At 46.5% G+C, this 15,634-nt stretch overlaps 1 long non-coding RNA gene across 1 annotated transcript; it reads right to left on the bottom strand.

The window, feature by feature from the left end:
* Window positions 1–4,114: 4,114 nt before the first annotated feature.
* Window positions 4,115–7,158, bottom strand: LOC309443279. Its single transcript, XR_014184774.1, has 3 exons — window positions 7,029–7,158; window positions 5,727–5,784; window positions 4,115–5,024 (listed from the first exon to the last, which is right to left on the bottom strand). It is a non-coding gene; the product is annotated as an uncharacterized lncRNA (long non-coding RNA).
* Between the last annotated feature and the right edge of the window lie 8,476 nt (window positions 7,159–15,634).

Genomic DNA, 15,634 nt, shown 5'->3' with positions numbered 1-15,634 from the left:
TCATTCCTGTGGCTCCTCTGGCCCCTCTCCAGCAGGTCCATGTCTTGCCTCCCACCTGCCCGGCTCCACAGACAGCAAGGGACCGCCTGATGTGCCCCATGGGCATATGAAGAGGCCACAGAATGTTCCACATTTACTGCTGTCAGGTTGACTGAGGACATCAAACACCTTCAGGTGGTCTCACTAAGCTCAATGGGTGCTGTGTTGGGCAATATGCAGACATAGGTGAAATACTTCTTAATTCCTCTTTTTGCCTATGTGGAGCCACCTGCAGGAGGGACAAGAACTGCACCTTACATTTTATTTTTACAGTGACTGGCAGCTGGAAATTCATGAATCTACTGCTCAACGTACAACGAATGCCGTTGCCAGAGAGGTATTTTCTGTCCATGTGTGCAGAAAGGCTGTTGGCTGCTCCTGGTAAACGATTACTAACATGTGGACTTCTACTGTTTCTGTCTTTAAACTGACAAGAATCACTCAGAAACGGACATTTGGCACAGCTTCACGTTAGTCTTGCAGACCGCACGTTCATCTTTCATCTCCGCTCAGGGCAGACCCTGCACTGCAGAGAGCGTGTTTGTTACTTAAAACAGTGGCTCGGTGCCATCCTGCGCCGCTGTTCCTTCCATTAACATCTGACATGGATTTGGAGCACCCACCCCGCAGAATTCACAGCATTTGTGTAAACAGTTTTGAAGTTGTTCTCTGTATACGAGAGAAAGTCTGCTTCTCTTCTTCTCTTAAAAGTGTAATAATTATAATTAATTAGATTTCCTTCTGTTTCCAGTCTGCTGGGAAGATGCACTTTGAGGCCCGCTTTTAGGGCGCTCTTCTGTCAAACTGTACATACTTCTTTCCCCCAGCTAACTGTATTTACTAAACATTCAGCTCCATGGGGCACTTCTCGGAGAAGACACAAGGGGCCCGAGCTGCCAGCCGGGGCTGGGCTCGCTCCCGGCTCCCCCTGCACACGCTGTAGGCATTCGCAGACCACGAGTCTTCCTCTCACCTTCAACTCCAGCAAATTAATAATTAGCAGTCACCTAAGTGACAAGGAGACGCATCTTAAAAGGCTTCGTGTTTACGCTACTCTGTCATTCGCTGCTTAAAAAGCTTTTTTTGGCAGCCCAAGGAGAACATGATGCCCCCTTTCTTCCGGAGGTCACCGGGGCATCTTTGGCTCAGCTCCTCACCCCAGTCCTGTGCTCATCACTCATTTCTCACCGTTCAGTGGGACGGACCAGCAGCCACCATGGGCCAGACCCCTGCTGTGACCGCAGCTCTTCCGCAGACGTTGCTTCGTGGTCACACAAAACCTGCCGTCACGTCACCAAGACTCGGCACTCGGGCTGCGCAGCTCTGTGAGGACCACGCAAGCGTGCAGGGCCCCTTCATGGTGATGCTACAAAGTCTCTGTGTTGGTTTCTTTGACATAACAGGAGGACTTTTAGCACAAGGCCATTGTGTAGTCCCTCCCACACGTCTTAATTCTCGGTCCGTTTTGCAGTACGGGGAACATCTGTCTCAGAGAGGATTTATTTTCCTCACGTTTGTGGTGTGGAACAATTGGCCTTTTCTCAGGAACCTCTTCCTCCACACAGAACGTGCAGGCTGCGCAGCACGTGAAGGTGGGACCCTCCATGCCGGTGAGGTGCACCAGAGCAGGAGACTGGGCAAATAATGCGAGCACGGCTCCTCACACAGGGTCCAGACTTTGGTGAATGGACAGTAATAATTTAACTGTTTTCCCCCGGAATACCACAGCATTTTTTTAACCTAGGTGTGCCGGTGGCCGTAATATGCAGGGATAATGTCATCCAGTGATGCATGAGCAGAATGCTGGAGCGGTCCTTAACACAGCAGTGAAAGAGGTGCTATAGGAATGTCGTGGGTGCTATTAGATGTATTAAGTGCCTCTCTCTGTGCACAACCAGGGAGGACTTTCTTCAAGTTGATAAACTCACAGGTAAACCATTCAACACATAGTGGCATCACTTTTCTTACTGCACCTCCAGTTTACCAGCCTGAGATCAGTAATGACTTTTCTCTCTCGAGCAAGCTCTATCCTGAGGAATTACAGCTGGATTAAGAGGCTGCTGCTTGACAACAACCTGTGGCGAAGAGAATGAGAAAACGCTGGATAGAGCAGCTCTGCCTTGAGACAGTGCCGTAGCCATCAGACGGCTCCAACCAACCTCAGCTTGCAGGGACACCGTCTCTCACCCATTTCCCAGGAGTAACCTCCCTCCATGGTCAGCGCAGGTCCGTCCCCTTGGCCAGGATCAGGCTCCGGTGCCCAGCGTGGGGCAGGGGGTGGGAGGGCGCTGCTGCCCTGCCTGGCTACCACACTGTTCCCAGGCTGGCCAGTGTCTTGCTGCGGTAGTTCAGAGGGATCACTTCTGCCTGTTTTGCCAGTATTGGCCTTTCTGTCTCCCAGTCCCCTGGACAGAGAACCCTAAAGCTGAGGCCCATGATGAGTGACACAGCTTCATCCTTTAGCTACCTAGGTGGTTAAGATCGTGCTGGTAATGACTGGCCTGATTCTGTTACTGCAGTGCCCGATGTGCCAGATCTGTACAGTCCTACACCCCTGTCTCATGCAGGTCTTGGCCATGAAGGCTGGATGGCCACCAGCCTGCTTTATCTATCTCCTTGCACTTGCTGGCAGCAGAAACTCTCCTGCACTGGCCAATTTTTTCACTTTCTTAGCTGAACTCAGCAGTTCCAGCCACATAGCCACTTTATTTTATTGCTGTCATAAAATACATTTGGTGGGTTGGTTTGGAAAACAAACACCTCTGCAGAATATGGAATATCAGATGCACCAGTTCAGAGGAGGTAGGAAGGGAAGAAGGGGTGAACGTTTCCTAGCAGCATTTATGTAGAAATTTATTGGAGTAGACCATAAAGTAGGACACAGAACAAGTTATACAATGAAAACGTCCACTAATGCCCTATGGTCTGCATGTCCCTTGCCCAAGGTTAGAGATGGTAACAGCTCCTTTCAACATATTTTCTTAATTCAAGCTCACCAGCCTTGTTACTTTGCCTCAAAATGTACAAACCTTTAACTTCTCTCAAGGGATAACTTGAAACTCGCTCTGAGAATGAAATATTAATTAGGGTAAGGAATCCGACCCTACGCCTGTCACTGTGTGGCCTGGAGGAAGCCGGAGGAAGCCAGACACGCTCCAGACCCAAAGTGCTCCCTTTGTCTGGGCCTTTTGTTCCCCGCATTCCGCCGGTTCTGCCCTGTCACAGCTGATAACAGCTCCCCAGCCCACTGAAAGAAAACTGTCACAGCTAAGTGTACCTTGCCCGCTAACACAGAATATAAGCTATTAACGAGCTTGTTATCTTGAGCAGGTTTTACACAAATTGTTCCCTGTCCGGCATTTGGCATAAGCAGCGATGACAACCTTTTGACAGATGCTAGTGAGAAGAGAATAAAGATGCTGTGGCCTCAGACCATCTGCAGGGATTAAACCTTCATCACATTCGGTGAGTTTTCTGCTCTTGAGACAAAGGAAACTTTTCTTTTTCTCTAGCTACACACCTCAGTTTCTCCAAGACACCGTTTCATTGCCAGACACTTTCATTGGAGCTTGTCTATCACAGAGCCCTTAGAAAACCACTGAAAATTGACTTTTTGCCCCCATAACATCCAGACAAATTTAATCCACATTGCTCATTAATGCTTTTCTTAATCTCCTGCTTGATCCAGGGCTGTTTCAGGAAGGCTCTGGTTGTTGCTTAGGCCGCCAGCATCCAGCATTGGCCAAAGCCATCACTAGCCACAAGTGTCCAAAGAGAAAGCAACTCTGCTTTATATGTGTGACCTTCAGAATCACAGCTTTTCACATGCTTCTGACCTACGTGCAATGGGGCAAAAACCCCGTAAATCTCCAAGAATATTCTGGTTATTTTTTTTCTGCACAATGTCACAAGTAGGATCTGAGAAACAGAAAGGAACATTGGCTATTAAAAAACCAAAACAAAACAAAGCAAAACTAGAGTTTGTTTGTCCAATGCTTAAAATTGAACAGGAAATTAAATACATCCAGGCAAAGTAATTCATTAAAAAAAAATATTTTCAGTATGTTTTCAGCGTACAGTAGCATATGGAGTCTGTTTACATGATGGTTTATCTTGTGAAAATGACTCAGTCCTCACGTCAGCTCCTTCTCAAAACACCGTGGCTCACTCCCGCCATTGCAGTTGTGTTTCCATTGAGCTCCCAAATAGCCCTGCATACTTTTGTTCCTTCCAGAGCCCTGCTGAGTCTTTTTCAGGTGAGATAACCCATGCGGTTGGCTGGATCCCTACAGATCTGAACTGTTTAGGTAGCAAAGCCCCACAGGCAGTGGGATCTCATGTAGCATGTGCTGTTACCAGCCCAGTTTCTGTGCACTTTCCAAGTGTACTCCAGTGAGAAAAAGCCATGAAAGTGTTCTCTTGGTGCCACCCAAGCACCCTTCACATTCTAGAGCTGTCACGTTCCAGTGCTCTCCTCTTGATAAAAGTGACCATTCTCATAGCTCTTTAGATGAAAAGGAAGTTCTATTACTGTACCTGAGGATAGTCAGAGCCCTAAACTGACTTTTCATAGGATGTGATATGAACACAAGTGATAAAATATGTCTCCTGGAGATGCTGTTGTGGCAAACATGTCTGAGGATTGCTCGTGTGTCTGTGGTGGTGTGGGCTGCCCGCTCACCAGCTGTCTAAACCCATTGAAATGACAGGAGACGCTCCACTGTCCAAGTCACCCTTCACATTCACTCCCCAATGTACTCTAAAATCTCAGAGTTGTGAACTATTGACACAACATTGCTGAAGATTTCCACCAACCTCCGTGGGCTTTGGGTCAGGGAAGACGCCGGCCATGGGGTTCCTGCTCTCCAGAGGTCAGCTCCGTTCACCACGCATCTCCCCACACAACAGGGAGAACCTCAGGAGTTCTCCAGCTGGTACCAGAGGGCTAATGGCACTGATAGCGACTCACGTTGATTTAATTCACCCTTGTGATAGAAGAGTTCTTCTCAGTGACAGGCATTCCCACAATGCTCTGAAGAACACCCACATGCATTGAAAGGGCCCAGTGCCATCCATCACCCCAGGGGACTAACCTTCCACCATGTGTAAGGAGAGGAGAGAGATACAAAGCAAGTGCCTAAAAAGCTCACATGTAGTAGATGGTGTGCTGCTCATTTTAATACGTAATTCACAAAAATTTGGCAAAAATCTTTCCCACACTTTCTATTATGAAGAGCCCAGTATGTTGAGAACACCCAAACAGACCTTTCAGAAGGATATGACCACCCCTGTGACTGTCACAGGAATGTTACTGTATGTACAGGAGGAAGCTTGGAAGAAAGAAAAAGAAGAAAAAAAAAATAAGGCAGATTCCCTGGGAAAAGCCAAAAAAAGGACATTCACAGAGTTGTTTGCAGAATGGGACCATAAGGTGAGAGACTGGATTGGTTATGGGCTGAGACTGGGTGTGTGAGGAAGGGCAGGTTTGCAGGTTGTCAGAGGTAAATTATCCTGTCACATATGGTGAAATTCCTGGGAATGGAGGGTGTTGGAACACTGTGAGGTCTGACAAAGAGTCGGGGGCCTTCACTGGTTCTCCTGGCAGGTCAGAGCTATTGAGCTACGAGCCCCAAGGAGACCAGAGAGACAGCAGGAAGGATGACATTTATCCTAATAATTCTGTGTACCTGCAAATACACCTTGTTCCTCTGAGCACGTTCCTTGCTATGCAGAATATCAAGTCACCTGTAACAAAAGCAAATGAGCAAGTAAATCAGAAGTCCTCATTATTTTGGTGCTCAGAGCTAAAAAGAGCAGACTCTTTAGTCTCTACAGATTTTGCTTTTACGGTCAAAAGAAACTCCCTGTTTGTGCAGTGGTGTTGATGCTGTGGTTCTGTACAGCACTCACTGCAAAACCTTCCACCGGTCTCTCAGCAATTCATTAAGGAACACAAATAACCAGCTGACTGTTGATGAACACCACAGTTACTCTCCTCCATCCCCTCTGCTTTGGCAAGGCTGGGTAACCGGTAACTCAAACTAGACTGCAAAACAGCTGTACCCTTCCTGGACCATTTCTGACCTCCCTCATCTGTCGTTTTTATTCAAAAGCAACACCAATTCAATCATCACCCAACAGGAGCCTCATGAAGTACTTCCCTGAGTTTTAACCATCTTGGTTTGCTAAATGAGGAGCAGGGGGAGAAATAAATATGTAGAACTTGGGCAGGAAGTGTTTTTTTAATTCATGCTTACCTTGCACTAGACTAAAAGGCTGGAGAACAGTTAGCGTGCCTCTTTGTGTGTCTGCACAGGGATATCCTTGGGTTCTGGAGGACTGACTGTGGATTTCTGGTTGTTTTTGGCAGGGATTTTTGTCCTGGTATGGGCAGAGTGTGGCACTGCAACTGCTGCCATCAGGGCTGCTGCTGGAGGTGGACTGTCACCGATGTCACAGCTGCCACCAACATCACAGCCACCACCAACATCCCTGCAGATGTACCTCCCCGAAAAGGTACGTACATTGGTTGTACATCTATAGCTTGTGCTCTTTGCAGCAGTGTTTTCTGGCAATAGAGGGAAGAAGGAGCAGGGAGGATCACAGAATCATACAATAGTTTGGGCTGGAAGGGACGTTCGATGGTCATCTAGTCCAACCCCCTCTACAATGAGCAGAGACATCTTCAATGTTCAGTATAACTGCACACCAAGGAGGAAGAAACCCACAGAAGCTATCTCATTGAAGTAATGAGATGGTGGTGGCCTCCACTCTGTTAAGTGGAGGCCATGTACTCCTACATCGCCACAAACATCGTGCACCCACCGGCACACAAGAATGGCCTGTAAACCTCAGGCAATAGAGCCCTTTCGGATGGTTGAGCTGCCCCACACATACAAGGAGGAGCGTGATAAATATTAATAGAAGACTAAATGTGCAGGTAAAGATGTGTAAGGAGCAGAGCTTCAGCCTCAGCCCCAGCACCTCACCCTGTATGATCAGCACGATGCTGATTCCCACCCAACCACCACGTCAATCCATTGGTGTGCTGCAGCCCAGCCCACGCCGTCACCTTCGCTGGTGTCCCTGATGTCCCTGCAGTGTGTGATGCCACCGGGAACACCCCTGCGGAGAAAGAGGAACAAGGTATGTTTGGGATGTTACCAACAGAACCTCTGGTAGCTCATTACTTGCGGAAACTCCATCCACGTTAAATACTGCAAATACATAAGAACTGTCCCACCACAACCTCACAGACCTCTGAAATGGGTATGTCTGGTGGTGTCGCCAGGTCACCAAACGGATCCTGAACTTCTTTTTAAAAAAATACTTTCTTTGCCGGCAGCGCAGTCTATGCTTCATAATACATTGTCCTACATAACCCGATTGCCTTTTAAAACAGAATAACTGAGTTTGAAAGAAAACATGACTTTGAAGATTAAGAGGTGGGATCAGAAGTAAGCCACCTGTCAGACAGGGTAAGAACCCAGGATTTTTTCCTTTGGATTTAACAGCCATTTAAAATGTAATAGTTATATGCTTTGGTGTTTTATATATGGTCTAATTTCAGAGTATTTATAGACAATAAATGGATGCCTCACATTTAAAGCTGTATTTTCAACTATTATCTTTTTCATTGCGCTAGCCAGTTGTGACAAGGAACCACTAGACTTTATTATAGTTATTTCTGGCCAGCAGCAATTTATTTATACACAGAAGTCAAGGCAGATTTTCTTTCTGAAAACTGTCTCCACCCTGTCCCTACATGGTCAGCCACTGCCTGGCCAGGCGAGGCACTTCATCCGCACGGAACTGTCCCGGGAAGGCACATTAATCCTGCTACGGGTGCACAGGATAGATTCACACAGGCATAAATAAACAGAGCATTCTGTGCCTGCAGTCCTCTAATACCGGCATCTTTCCCTATTTAAACATCGTGCCGGGTGAGATAAGCCTTGGCCCAGATCCCTTTCCCAAGGCAGAGCTTGGCTTAAGCTCCAGATCTGAGCAAGGGGTGCGATAGGAAGCGATGGAGAGAAGTGTCATTGCTGCTGCTAGTTAAAGGTTTGCTGTTTCTTAGAGCATTGTTACAGCCAGCATCCCATGAACAAGCAGCTGATTCTGTGTACCAAAGGCAGACTGGCAGGACGCAGTATTTAAAAGGCATTTCTCTTGGAAAAAATGTGCTTAGTTTTCCTATGAGACAAAGCGCTTGGGGCTGATGGACCCGTGTGGGATTTGGCTGCTGCTTTTCTGTGCAGCTCCACGGTGGGAGTCCTGCGCTCAGATCTACCTGCAGGCTCACAAGACACATCACACTGATCTTAAATGTTATTTTCCATAATGAGTGACTAGAATGAGACATCTAGAATAGTTGAGGAGCTTTATCCAGAAAGACCTCACTTTGCCCTATAGTTCTTTTATACATACATATAAAATATATGTGTGTATTTGTTTATACAAAAAACAAACTGACCTTAAACATAACAATAGCTAAAAGCTGTACTTTAAATTCTTATTCATTGTTATTGCTATTAAATGGCTGTTATTCATAACACAACCCTACAGTACTTTGGATCTTAATCTCCTTTTGTGGTATAAAATGGTCTAAACAGCTGTTAAATGGAACAAAAGTGCAATCCATCAGTATCAATTGGAATAAACATAAACATCTCATTTCCTTGCAGACAAACATGGCTTGCTTTGACCATCAGAATCGTAGAATCACAGATGGTCTGGGTTGAAGGGACCTTCCCAGCTCCCCCAATGCCCCCCCTGCCATGACAGGGACATCTTCACCAGCTCAGGTTGTTCAGAGCCCCGTCCAGCCTGCCCTGGGATGTCTCCAGGGATGCTTCTGGAGCTCTAACAGCCTGGAAAACTAGGGTATAAACCCGAGCTTGGCACGTGGTGTCCCCGTTTTGGGGAGCTGGCGGGGATGTGAAGGGTTGGAGGTTGGGACAGATGGGTTTGTGATGCTGGGTACTGCTGGCTGGGCCGTGGGTGCTCCACGGGCTGCGTGATTTCACACACTTCAGGCAGTCCCTTTCCACTCTGCAGCACCGGGTAGTATCTGTCCCGGCGCAAGGGGACACTTCTGAGGATTGCCAGGGAAAGGACCCTTCGAAGTAACATAAATTAAAAGTGGAAGCTATTGACGTGAGGTTCTTCTTGAGACCACGCTACCAAATATTTTTTAAGCCCCTTTTTCCACCACGGCATCACTTGCCAGCGTGGTCCTGGCAGCTTGGAAATGACGGTGACTGAAGGAAGATGATGATCAGAAAAGTCTGGTTTTAAAGAAGCAAAAATGCAATGCTTTCTCTGATTGAATTTGAAAGTTATAAACTTGAAACTAATCAGAAAAACATTTCTGCCTTTGAGATGCCCAGCTATTTTGAAGACATTCTGTTCATCTCAGGTTCAAAGGAAAGCAAGCGCTCGGCACTCAGATGGCCTGTCAGCCTCATCCCAGCATGTCTCTTATACGCTGTACTTCTACACCGAGTGGATGAAAGAGGGTCTAGAGACAGCTAAAAAGGGGGAATCAAATACGCATTCAGTAACTTATACTGAGCTGGAGACACAGTCTGCTACTTGGGGTCTGATGTGGAAAAAGGAAAGAGGGAAGGAAAGAAAGGAAAAATAATGGATCTGGAAAAGGAAAACTCACAGACAACTGCTTCTTCCACCAGCCACCCTGAGTTCCCACTTTGCCATCTTCTGCAGATGCTTAGTTATGGGTAGACACCACCATCAGGTCCTTGGGGTTGCTAAAGTGGTTCCAGAAACAAGAGCAATCCCTCAATCCCACTCTGAAACTATCCAAGTGACTTGCACTTTGCCACAGGTTTCACATGAGGTAGTAGATGGAACTGTGTCTACTCTTTCTCCTCTGGAAAGTGCACTCCAGGTCTTGTCTTGCTCTGTCAGCTGTGCCCCAGTCAAGCAGGGGTAGAGGTATTAGCATACATTATTTTTGAAGCAGATTGCTGTGCCATCCAGGAGAAATCACTTGATACACAGCAAAAGAAATATTATGGTTTTGAGTCTGGGACTACATGGGAGTTCCTCTTTATCTAAACAGCCAGGCCTCTAAATCTTCCCTTGCAAAAGAAAATTATCAACAACGTGACTTTGTTATTAACGAAGAGACTTTAGCATATCGCAAGTGCGTGCAAAACGTCTGTGTGCTCTTAGCTGCCATCAGTCCAGACTCAGGCCCATTTGAATGTGATCGGCCGTACGAAAGTAATTGGAAAAATATGGCTAAAAATGTGTGTGTACACAGGCACATGAGAAAAGCAGTTTTCATTAAACAGTATTAAACATAGAAACTCATGCCAGAAGATTTAAATCACAAAGGTTTCCTCTGATTTACTACAGCCATCACTGGGTATATGGAATGGTACCTTGCTTGGTTTGCATGCAGCGCTGATACCTCTAAGCACAGAGGTGGAGTCAGAGAGGTGGGCTGGAAGTCTGGAGTCTGACAATTAAGTATTGTGGATCTTCACTGTTCAAGCAGAAATCAGTGTCAAGTCACTATGAGACACCATCACAAGGGAAAACCATGAGACTTGTAAGAGTGAGACCTCCCCATTTGCTTGAAGCAGCTGTCAGTGCAAGAGCTGGTGAAGATATAAACTGATTTGTATCTTCATGCTGAAGACAAAAACTGGTTTTGTTTGTAATAAATATGGACCTACACAGGCAGCTGTTCCCAAACCTCAGCTCGGGCATGCATGGCTACAAACCTGGCAATCGACTTAACCCCATGCAAATGATTAAACTGCATCTAATCCTGCCTGTTTGCGCTCGGGGACCCTGTGCTGCCACCCCCAGCCCACGTCCCGGGCTGCTGCAGGGGATGGATGCGGCAGCAGAGGTGCCACGCGCTGCACAGTGCTGTGGATCCTGTTTACAGAACGGGAGAATCGGCCAATCTGCCTGTTTACACACAGTGTTCGTCGGCCTGCTGCTGTGATGGAAGTACGAAGATAATGGGTTTAGTTTGTAATGTGTTTAACTTGTTTGTTTTGAGGCTGAATTACCAGACCTTTCTGTTAGGGAAAAAGAGAATTGTTTCTAAGGGGCCTCTGTAACATGAACCCAGAGGCTGGATGTGGCCTTTGGAGGTAGCCCGTGAGTAGCCAAGGTTCAAGTGTGATGGAAGAGAACTTGTAATGGCCACCAGAAGAGTGGTTACTATGACAGAGGAGATCTTAATTAAAAGGTATGAATTCCTTACATCGCTCATAGACAGCCACGTGCTCCCTGCACTTGGAGCTCCTGGCTGGGGCTGTGCAGAGCAGCTTGAGCTCCAGGGGACAGGGACACAGCCAGGAACAGGGTCAGGGGAAGATGCAGCAACACTGTGGAAACCTGCGGCCACAGGAGCTTGTATTTCCCCATAGAGGAAACAGAAAGCCAAGAAACCCAAAAAACTCCTCTGTTTTGCAGCCACCCCTTCCAAAAGAAACCTTTCATCCTTAGCTGAAGGTTTACAATCTCCTCTCCTCTCCTCTCCTCTCCTCTCCTCTCCTCTCCTCTCCTCTCCTCTCCTCTCCTCTCCTCTCCTCTCCTCTCCTCTCCTCTCCTCTCCTCTCCTCTCCTCTCCTCTCCTCTCCTCTCCTCTCCTCTCCTCTCCTCTCCTCTCCTCTCCTCTCCTCTCCTCTCCTCTCCTCTCCTCTCCTCTCCTCTCCTCTCCTCTCTCTCCTCTCCTCTCCTCTCCTCTCCTCTCCTCTCCTCTCCTCTCCTCTCCTCTCCTCTCCCCTCCCCTCCCCTCCCCTCCCCTCCCCTCCGCTCCCCTCTTCTCCAGCTCAGACAAGAGCTGGAGACTCAGCTGGTGACAGTCAGCCTGTCCCCAACACCGCACAACACAAGTGCCATGAAATAGAATTGCTTCAAAGCCCCTCAGCCACTTCCGAAGAGGTGCCAAGGATATGGGGCGCAGGGTGTCCCATGGGACCGTCACCGCATCAGGGAGACGGTCAGGCCAGAGGAGCAACTGCAAGAAGAGAAAGAGTGGAACATGCAATCTTTGGAGAGGGAACAAGATGCAGTTCATATAATGGCCCTACAACGGATCATGTTTAGAAACATGAAACCAAAGACCCAGTAGGTTTTTTTTAATTGGGAGTGTAGAGTTTTATTATTTAAAAGGTTTTATAAAGGAGTTTTAAATAGACCATGGAATTGCTATAGCAGGATTTTTTTTTTTCTGTTGGAAAATTACTCAGCCATTTGGTTTCTATTTTTGCAAAAAGCACAAGCTTTTTGAACAATCATTTGATATGCTTGTTGATGCATCACAAAAAGGAGATATGCTTTGAATTCTCCTTAAAAACCCCATGTAAACACAAGGCTTATGTATAATTGCAACAAAATACCATCTCCTTATTAAGTGCTTTCACATGTAATTTCCTCTCCGACTACTGCATGTAAACACACTTATTGTGTTTGGGAAACTCCCAAATCTCAGGCACAATCAGGATCGATAGCTCAGCAGATGCAAATTATAGTTTAAAATGTCCGTGTTTTGCAACAAGATGCCTAGATGGTAACAGAGGAAGAAACGAAGGGACGTTTTAACACAGAAGGGTGGCTGGATGGCCCCATTTTTCGCCCCTTGTGTCACAGGTTCGGGCCGTGCGCATCAGCAGCATCCTCCATCCCCAGGGAGCGCTGGGGACAGACAGGGGAGTGCAATCCAGACAGACAAGGGCATTTGCCTCTCCGTCCCCTAAAGTTATCTTTCTTTTTGTAAATATCTTACACCCACTGGGGCTCTGTTCATTATCCTTACATTTTCAGTGGGCAGCCATAAGGGCTTGGACCTCGGTGGCTGCTGCCACCCCAGGTCTGTGCCATGCCACATCCTGACCCACTCCCGGCTGCACCAGCATCACCCAGAACCAGCTGGAGGATGGCGCTTTAGGTCAGGAATGCCATAAAGAAATAAGCAACAGCACCAAGACGTTACACAGGTGAGAGGAAACAGCAACTACTCTAAATTCAACGTGGCAAACAATTGCAAGAAAATTCTTAATTACCACAGAAATAAGTGGATTCCCTTGATTTCCCATTGTGCACTTGGCACATTTCTGTGCACATGTTGGATCACTGTGTGCTTCTCCATTGCTTCCCCCCAGAAGCCAGCCAAAATGCTATATGCATTTTCCTTTCCTTGATCTTCAGTTCTCACAAGGTCTTTTTAGTTTAGCACATAAACCATTACCACCTTCCTCCCCACAGCTAGAACTTCTGGACAAAGTGTATAAAGCCTAAATCAAATTAATTTGTAGATAAATAGCCATGAAATCATCTTAGAAAAATCCTGAAGTACTATTTGTAGTCCTCAAGCCATTAATGGTTATGATTATATGATTATATCTTTATGCTTACAACCACATTCATGGTTAAAATAGTGAAGATGTCCCTTCTCGCAGCAGGGGTGGGACTGGATGAGCTTTGAAGGTCCCTTCCAACCCAAACCATTCTATGATTCTATGATTTCCTGGCACAAATTACCCAGAGCACAGAAAGTCCAAAGTATCAGACAACATGGCTCGGTTGAACATCGGTGCCTCACAGGTTTACCTGGAAATATCTGACCAAATGTAGAGAGCAGGAGTTCACCTGAACTCACCTGTGAAGCCTTCAGCAGCTCTTCAGCAAACATCTGGCTGTGGACACCCCATAATCTTCTGGCTGCACAGCTCATGCAATCCATGTTTTGCCTGAAGACACAAGGGTGCAGAGGCTGGGGAGGGAGCTTAGAGCACAAGCATGGAACAGGACATGTGTGATGAGATGGTGGTGGCTCAGGTGGACATGAGCACATCACTCCTGACAGGGACATCCATGGAATCATAGAATCATTTGGGTTGGAAGAGACCCTCAGGATCATCGAGTCCAATCATAACCTTTCTCTGGCACTGCTCCATGTCCTGAGAACCTCATCTCCTTCTGTTCAACCCCTCCAGGGCTGGTGACTCCAGCACTGCCCTGGGCAGCCTGTTCCAATGCCCCACAGCCCTTTGGGGAAGAAATTGTTCCCCAGATCTAACCTCAACCTCCCCTGGTGCAACTTGAGACCTTTTTCTCTTGTCCTGTGACACTGTGCCAGCTCTGGTCATGCTGCAGCCCAGCACTCCCGCATCCCCTTGCCTTCTCCTTTGCTTTCTGGCTCTTCCTGCTAAAGTGAGGCTGAGGAAGAATCACACTTTTCTTTGAAAAGGTAAATCACTATTTATTGGTGAAAGCAGGAGGTGAAACCAAGGATACTAAACATCTCATACCTGAACATATGTATACACGCACACACGCACACTGCATAAACATATACACACACACTGTGTGTGTATATATGTACTCATATACATATATAAAAATATATACATTAGTATATAAATATGTAAATAATATAAAATATATAAACATATATATATACATAAAAATATAGTACTGCATAAGTAGAGTTCCCTTGGACATTCGCTCTGACAGCCTGGGGATATTCACTCCCCCCCACAATCCTGTTTTCTTTTCCCCCAAAATTTTAGTAGAACAATAATATTTTAACAGTTGCAGCTTTAAAAAGCTTGATTATGACCATTCATTTCTCCCAGGCAATTGTATATTTAGCAGAAGGGAAAAATTAAACTTCCCAGGAATGAGGTTATTTAGGGCATAAAATTCAAGGAAATAGGTATTTAGGTCATTGTGGGCATGGTTTTTATTTTCCCTAATTTTCAGATTACTTCGATTAGGTCTGTTCGGAGTGGAAACTTCTTGATGTGAAATAGATACTATCTAAATCATTAGAGCTCATTCATTGCCATGTGCCACCTTTTAGAGCAATTAAAGCTGACCCTGGGGTTACCTCTCTGAACACACGGCGACCCAGGGCACTTCCTCCCAACTCGGAGCGGGAATGAGCCGCAGCACAAATACAGTCAGGAGGCAGCAGCGCTCCTGGCACAGATAATGCCTTTGTGAAGCGGAGCTCAGACTGTGGAGCCCATTGATTCAGAACATTCTCTGCTGGGATCACTTCTGGGCTGTATTTTTTTTGCCCCTGACATCTGGAGTCTATCCCTTCACCAGCCTCTCAACCCCCCGCTCGAAAAGGGAAAGTGAGGGAGACAGACAGACAGACTCACAGAACGAGCCCCAAAACAACTTTGACAAATTTTTCTTTAAATAACAAAAATGTCTAAATTTTTATGCCTTTTGGACGCTAACATTTTTGTCAATGATTTGCCGGCTGAACTCGAGGCAGCCTCAAAAATACACCCATATCAGGTTCCGCTTTCAAACTTTGGGTAGTTCTTCCCGCAACGTGCAGCACCTGTGCGCCAGATTTGTAGCTCTTTGATCACAATATATTTACAGGGCAATGAATGTCCCGTATGCAAGTGACTGCTTTCCCTGGAAATATCAGAGAGGCCAACCTACCCATCGGACTTATTTCAATTTTCAATGCCTTCTTCGTTTGGCAGAACAAGTGTGGAAGCTGCCTCTACTTATATCAAACAGAAAAGGAGATGCTAGTAAACAATTAAGTGGGGTCTTGTTTAGAGAACGAATCTTT

This window comes from Streptopelia decaocto (assembly GCF_964273445.1).
Source record: "Streptopelia decaocto genome assembly, chromosome: 8".
Taxonomy (NCBI): domain Eukaryota; kingdom Metazoa; phylum Chordata; class Aves; order Columbiformes; family Columbidae; genus Streptopelia; species Streptopelia decaocto.
Note: the sequence above shows the minus strand (reverse complement) of the source record. Positions and strands in the feature narration are given on the sequence as shown.